The sequence below is a fragment of the Callorhinus ursinus genome, unplaced genomic scaffold (assembly GCF_003265705.2).
Source record: "Callorhinus ursinus isolate GAN/ISIS: 27379988/994484 unplaced genomic scaffold, GSC_fseal_2.0 scaffold2353, whole genome shotgun sequence".
In the NCBI taxonomy this organism is placed as follows: domain Eukaryota; kingdom Metazoa; phylum Chordata; class Mammalia; order Carnivora; family Otariidae; genus Callorhinus; species Callorhinus ursinus.
This window is the reverse complement of record NW_027399407.1, coordinates 1-7942: the sequence shown is the minus strand read 5'-3', so window position 1 is coordinate 7942 and position 7942 is coordinate 1. Positions and strand designations below refer to the sequence as shown.

The 7942-nt window shown below is 41.9% G+C and overlaps 1 pseudogene; it reads right to left on the bottom strand.

Moving 5' to 3' along the window:
- Positions 1-6355: 6355 nt before the first annotated feature.
- Positions 6356-7042, bottom strand: LOC112819203 (chromobox protein homolog 3 pseudogene; annotated as a pseudogene).
- Between the last annotated feature and the right edge of the window lie 900 nt (positions 7043-7942).

The following is a 7942-nucleotide window of genomic DNA, read 5'->3' as shown; positions in this document are numbered from 1 at the left end:
GAGAGGGAGAGGGAGAAGTAGACTTCCGACTGAGCAGGGAGCCCCACACCGGCTGGATCCCAGGATCCTGAAACCGTGACCTGAGCAGAAGGCAGACACGAATGGACTGAGCCACCCAGGCGCCCCCAGTGTGGCTTTAATTTGCCTTTCCTTGATGAATAATGAGTTGAGTACCTTTTCCTATATGTATTGGCCTTTTGTGAAATGTAGTTGTCTTCTTTTGTCCATTTTTTATTGAATTGTTTTTTTTTTAATTGACTTGGAGGAATTTTTAAGAATTATATCCTGGGGGGGGTGGGGGGATGGGTTAGCCTGGTGATGAGTATTAAGGAGGGCACGTTCTGCATGGAGCACTGGGTGTTATACACAAACAATGAATCATGGAACACTACATCAAAAACTAATGATGTAATGTATGGTGATTAACATAACATAATAATAAAAAAAGTTTATATCCTGGGTATGAGTCCTCTGTCAAATGTATATGTTGTGGTTTATCTTTTCACTTTCTTACTAGTATTTTTTAAAGATGTTATTTATTTATTTGAGATTGAGAGAGAGAGTACAAGTGGGGGGGAAGGGCAGAGGGAGAGGGAGAAGCAGACTCCCTGCAGAGCAGGGAGCCGATATAGAACTTGATCTCAGGACCCTGGGATCATGACCTGAGCCGAAGGCAGATGCTTAACGGACTGAGCCACCCAGGCGCCCCGTATCCCTGGAAATCCCTGGAAACTATGAGTATATTACGTTATATGGTAAAAAGGACTTTGGCTCATAATCAAGTTAAGGATCTTGAGCTGGGGAGATTATCCTGGATTATCCATCTGGGATGTATGTAGTCACAGGGTCCTTATATGGAAGAATGATGGTCAGAGTCAGAGAGGAAGAATGTGTTTATAGAAGGAAAGTCAGAGATTTGAAGACACTCTGCTGCTGATTTGAAGGTGGAAGAAGGAGCCATGAGCCAAACAATGCAGGTAGCTTCTAGAACCTGGAAAAGCAAGGAAACATATTCTCTGGAGTCTCCAGAAGGAACAAAGCCCTATCGACACCTTAATTTTAGCTGACTGTTCTGACCTCCAGAGCTGCGAAGATAATAAATTAGTGTTGCTTTATGTCACTAAATTTGTTGTAATTTGTAACAGCAGCTTTGGAAATGAATGTAATGTCTCACCTTCACACTTCACTAAAAAGCAGTTTTTCCATTTTTTCTTTATTTTTCAGTGCTTACTGTATCCTGTTTAAGAAATCTTTGGCTACCCCACACTTGTGAAGTTATTTGATATTTCCTTGCAGAAGCTTTATTGCTGGGATGCCTGGGTGGCTCAGTTGGTTTGAGCGTCTGCCTTCCGCTTGGGTTATGATCCCGGGGTCCTGGGATCTAGTCCCGAGTTGGGCTCCTTGCTCAGTGGGGAGCCTGCTGCTCCCCCTGCTTGTGCTCTCTCTCTCTCTGATGAATAAATAAATAAAATCTTTAATTAAGGGGCACCTGGGTGGCTCAGTTGTTAAGCGTCTGCCTTCGGCTCAGGTCATGATCCCAGGGTCCTGGGATCAAGCCTCGCATCGGGCTCCCTGCTCAGTGGGAAGCCTCTTCTCCCTCTCCCACTCCCCCTGCTTGTGTTCCCTCTCTCATTGTGTGTCTCTCTGTCAAATAAATAAATAAATAAAATCTTTAAAAAATAATCTTTAATTAAAAAAAGAAGCTTTATTGCTTTACCTTTTACATTTGGACCTGTGATATATTCTGAATATGAATAAATTTTGGAGTATGTTGTGAGGTAGGTTCAATGTTCATTAAAAAAAACAACAACAAAAAACAATAACAAGAACAAAAAACAAATGTCCAATGGCTCCAGCACATTTACTGAGAAAAAAGAATCCTTTCCCTCCTTGAATTGCACTGGCACTTTTGTCATCAATCCAATTTATGCATATATTTGTGTCTGTTCTTTTCTTTTTTAAAAGATTTTATTTATTTATTTGACGGAGAGAGACACAGTGAGAGCAGGAACACAACAAGCAGGGGGGAGTGGGAGAGGGAGAAGCAGGCTTCCCGCCGAGCAGGGAGCCTGATGCGGGGCTCGATCCCAGGACCCTGGGCTCGTGACCTGAGCCGAAGACAGACACTTAATGACTCAGCCACCCAGGTGCCCTATTTGTGTCTGTTCTTACATCAGGTTCATATTGTCTTAATTTCTGTAGCTTTATGGTAAATCTTGAAATTTGGTAGCATGTATCCTCTAACTTCATTCTTCTACTTTAGTATTGTTTTGGCTCTACTAGGGTCTTTGCATTTCCAAACAAGTTTTAGAACCACCTTGTCAATTTTTACAAACCTATGAGGATTTTGAATAGGGTTGTACAAGGGAAGCTGGTTTGGTACAGAAATTTAGATCCTTCAGCTAAATTTTACTCTATTAAATCTTTGAATATGGATATTTTTCTGGTTTGTCTGTTAATAACTGACTTTTTAAGTTTATAACAACATAAATTTATCATAGTAACATATGCTTATGGTATAGAGTCATATTTGCTTAATTCAGTGAGAGGGGAAAAATGGTGTTCAAACCATGGGTCATGAAATCAATTCAGTGGTCCTTATCAGCATTATGTGAAATGAAATAGAACAGGAAATATCAGAGTATATCATATTTAGTTTTGTAAAACCTTTATACCAGCAAGTATATATATCTATGTTCTGGGTCATGTTGTATAGAATATTTCTTATTTTGAGTTGTGTTGAAAGCCCATGGCTACCGTATGGTGCTGGGTTTTACAGTTTTATCCCCACCAATCCCCTTTTTTAAGTTGAAGTGTAGTTGACACCGTTTGGTTTTAAACTAAGAAATATTGCCTGGGGGCACCTGGTGGCTCAGTCGGTTAGGTGTCTGCCTTCGGCTCAGGTCGTGATCCCAGACTGGTCATGATCCCAGACTCCCTGCTCAGCGGGGAGTCTCCTTCTCTGCCCCTCCCCTGGCTGGTGCTTTCTCTCTCTCTCTCTCTTGCTCACTCTCTCTCTCTCGAATAAATAAATAAAATCTTAAAAAAAAAAGAAACCTTGTCTGCTTACAGACTATAATTATCAAACTATTTTTTAAGTAAAAATACAAAGGATAGCATATTCAACTCAATTAACTTGGAGGTATGAGGGATAACTGCTTTGAATGGATTTTATATGAATCACAAGTATTTGAACAGACAGATTTAACTGAATTGTAGGAAAGAGCACTGATCTAGAAGTCAGAGAACTTTATTATTTTCAATGTTCTTAGTTAAATCCCTTGCTGTCTTATTTGGTAAAGATAGAAACAAATCTTTAGGTCATTTATCTCTCAGAGTTGTGGGCATGAAAGAAATCTTGTAATACTTTGAAAAGCAGGGGCAACTGTTTATTTACCTCCCCAGTGTTGTTGAAAGGTATCAATATATGGGGGCACCCAGCTGGCACAGTCAGAAGAGCATGTGACCCTCGATCTCAGGGTCCTGACCTGGAGCCCCACATTGGGTATAGAGATTACTAAAACAAAAAACAAAACAAAACAAAAACAAAACTAAAAAAGAAAGAAAGGTGTCAAATATGGATGTAAGCAAGCTTAGTGATGTCTGTAGTTAATTCTGGCTCCTGTGGAGACCAAATTTAAGAATATATCACATTCAAAAAAAAGTATTTTATGTAAAGGCTGTTTTTAGGCAAACAGGCTTGAGCAATGGAATGTAGAAAGGACACATCGACCACCTGGCGAAATACAGACAAGCCCATCAGGGGACCCACCTCAAAATATCCATAGCCCTAACTAACCAATGACCAATGGGCTTCTTACAACTGGGCACAGTTCCCCAAAAAAGGGAACATTCCATATGTTGCCATACCTCCTCATCTTCCCCCTTTAAACACAGCCCCCACCCACTGCCGCCTTGCAGACAGCCTCTCTGCTGTCCTGCCCCTGGCCCCTTGCGGTGGATTCAATAACCTTCTATTTCCTTTATTCTGCTTCACGTGAATTCTTTAACTGCTGGTGCTAGTGGCTTCCACCCAACTGTGGCCCCACATTTGGGGGCCCCCATCTGATCGAGAGAAGACACCCCATTTGGGCACCAAATATATCACATTTCAAGAACTTGGATGAAATAATGCTTGGATTAATGAAAATATTAAAGAAAGACTATTATGTCTATTCCAGACAATTATGGAGAGTAAGCTGTTTATTGATTTATGGATCTGGGAATCTGGTGGCTAGGGGTAGTTTTCTCATGTGGGAGGCTCACAGTTTTCCTTTTACAGGTTGAAAATTTTATGGCCTCTAGTAAAGATAATATTCAATAAATACCTATTGATGGGTCAATTTTTAAATATGTGATTGGGTCATGTTATTATCCCTATAGTTATTGTGATTTGAAATGACTTAGTGGAGAGATGAAATACGGATTTTTAAATGATTTTTAATTTAGTTTGCTTTTTGGCCATTGGACACCACTATTCATAACTCATTATATCAAAAGCATTTAATGTTCTTGTTGAAACGAAAATCTTGAGATATAGGGCCTTTTACACTATTATAAAGCGGTTGATAAAAAAAGACAACCAAATGATTTTTTGCAACCTAGATAATGCGTACCTAACTTCAAAACTGTAGGGAGTTATTTGCAAAGAAGAGACAAAGAAAAAGCGATTAGGATGGGATAACACTGAAATTATGTGTATTTATTTTTAAATTGTGAATCTTTACAGGTACGGAGTATCATTCTTCAACTCATACCACCAGTGTGTAGTACATTGCTTGGTACAGAGCTGGCAATGATAAATGTTTGCTAAATTTTATTTTTTTAAAGATTTTATTGATTTATTTGAGAGAGAGAGAATGAGATAGACAGCACGAGAGGGAAGAGGGTCAGAGGGAGAAGCAGACTCCCTGCTGAGCGGGGAGCCCGATGCGGGACTCGATCCCGGGACTCCGGGATCATGACCTGAGCCAAAGGCAGTTGCCCAACCAACTGAGCCACCCAGGCGCCCTGTGTGCTAAACTTTAAATGAAAAAATTGAGGGTGGAGGAAGTTTAGAAAGTAAAGCCTGAGTCGCATTATGTCTGAGAAGAGGAAGTAAAGATTTGGATTTCTTCATATTCTAGCCCTTTTTAATCCCGTATCAGAATTGGTATCTCTAATTCACTGACATTTCCTAATCAAGCAAATTCTGCCAATTTTCTTTTTTTTTAAAGGAATATAAAACTATTTATTGACCACTGTTTACCATATGTTTATTTACAATAAAGTAAACCATATACAGTTGGATAACATTCTCACTACAAAGTTACTGTTTTTCCTGGTTTCTGCTGAACCAGTAACTCAAATACTGAGAAGACTGAGCCTCCATGTCAGGAACGAGTTGGGGTAAAGAAAATACATGCAGGTTAAGAATTTGGATTATAAAAGTCTGTTCACCCATTTATTCCAACAGGTGCTAAATTGCCAACATCTCTAACCATCTGATTATGATTAGGTTTCCATGAACAAAGTCTTAGACATTCCATGAATCATGACCTTTTAGTCAATACAGCACAGAGATTTCAACTTCTTGAAAAGGAATGGTTCACTAGAAGGAACCTTTAAATGTCCATTTAACTAAGTTTTGCTTACCTAATTAAAACACACCAGGACTTGTGTAGTTTTGTCATTTGGGTGGGGAGGTTGTCGGTGGTGATAAAATTTTCCTTTCAGGGATCTTGCAAGTGAACTTGCATTTATGACTGTAGATATGAATACGGATTCTGATATGGCTGCTTTTAAATTGTCCAATTTAAAAATCTGAAAGGTTAAGGCTTCAGGAAAAACTTCAGTTTAACTTTAAGTGATTAATTTCTTAAGTTGCTGAAAATGATAGCATTCCGGAAACACGGGCTTATCCATGGTTATAAATGTTGGTTTTGTTTTGGTGAATGTTAAAAAACAAAAAGCATTTATGTATGTATTTTAAGTATACACACAAAAACCCCCTAAATAAACAAAAAATCCAGAATGGTCCTTAGGCATATAGGAGTTAAACACGAATTCTGACTGAGTAACGACTATGAAGATTTCCCCCAACATTTAGAAAAGGTGTTCTCTAATGCAGGGGGATAATATACCATGGTCTCAAATACTTTTTTTCTGATAAAGGAAGCAACTACAGAAAGCTTTTATTTGTTCAAAGTAACCAGTGCTATAGATGCAAAAAAACCCCAACAACTCCCCCAATACTACTTCAAAACAAACATATCGAACTTGATTTTCATTAGAATGTTATTTCTTCACACTAATAAATCAAAAAACAAAGACCCGGATTTTATATATATATATATATATAAAATCATGCAAACAATTATTGAGCTTCTGGACAAGAATGCCAAGTTAGTCTCTCTTCATAAAAAGCAATTACAATCTGAGGACACTTCATATTTGCCTCTTTTGCCAGCACCAAGTCTGCCTCATCTGAATCTTTCCACTTCATGAGAAACATTAATTCTCCACTGCTGTCCGTGGCACCAATTATTCGTTCAGGATCAAGACCTCTGGCAAAGCCTCTTGGATTATCAGCAGCATCTCTTTTCTTCTTTGATTTGCTATCATCAGATTCACTGTCAGATAAAGATTTTCTTTTTGTACCATCTTTTTCTTTACCAGCTTTTTGAGAATTAAGAAATGCTTCAATTAACTCTGGACAATCTAAATTTTCTTCAGGTTCCCAAGTATTGTCAGCATCCGTAAATCCCTTCCACTTCAGGAAATACTCCACCTTCCCATTCACTACACGTCGGTCCAGTTACTCTTTCCACCACAAATTCTTCAGGCTCTGCCTCTTCTACTTTTTTACTCTTTCCATTTTGTTTCTTTCCCATTTTTTGCAATGTAGTTTTATTGGAGGCCATTTTTTATTGCAGACTTGAAGAGCTATTATTCACCGCCTCCGAGCTGCTCCGGGTCCCGGGTCTGCGGCGTCTCCGGCCCTGCGCACCTCAAGCTCCAGCCACATCCCAAATTCCGCCAATTTTCACAGCCTTCTCAGGGAAAGGATTTTATTCTCTAGAGTCACCCTGTGGCGCCACCTGCCGGAGATGTCGGGAAACTTCGCACTTGAACTTTCTCCCTGGGCTGTCCTTTACGCTCCTCCCCGTTCTTTTTCGGAGGCTCCCCCTAAACGCATGCGCTTTCGGTGGGCCGCTTAGACCGCGAGAGACTACAATTCCCCGAAGACCATGCAAAGGAAAAAAATCCCATGGTCGCGGGGAAGAGGCGGGAAAACGTGAGGTCTCGCGAGAGAACGGGATTGAGGCGGCTGCGCGAAGTGGGTGGAGCGGGGTGGAGAGAGTGAGGAGGAAGAGGAGGAGGTGCCGTCCCACAATACCAGGCGGGAGGGCCGTAGGCGGTTTGTATCCGGGCTGTGAGGTGCTCGGGTCCTCCGCGGACTTTGCTGCCTCTGTCTCTTTAACGCGCGAGGAAGCGATGCAGAGGGGTGGAAAATGGCAGAGCTGCAGATGTTACTAGAGGAGGAGATCCCGTCTGGCCAGAGGGCGCTGATAGAGAGTTACCAGAATCTGACCCGGGTGGCGGACTACTGTGAAAACAACTACATACAGGTGAGGAGCGCGAGCGCGCGGGCGGGCGCTGGCGGGCCGGGCCGAGGATCCACAGCCTGCCGCCCGAGTGACCAGCCCACTGGGCGGGGTGGGGAACTGCCCTAACCTCAGCGGCTGCCTCAGCCCCAACCCCAACCCCAACCCCAACCCCAACCCCCAGCCGGGGAGAGCAAGTGGCCGGGCTGAGGGAGTCGGGCTGCGATACAGGAAGTGGCTGTGGTGGTTGAAACCGATAGAAGGGGAGAGAGAAAATGGGCGAGGGAACCCGGAGCTCGCCGCCGCCGCAGCCCGGCGCCCTCCTGCTGTCCGCCTCCCTTCGGGCTGGGCCCCCC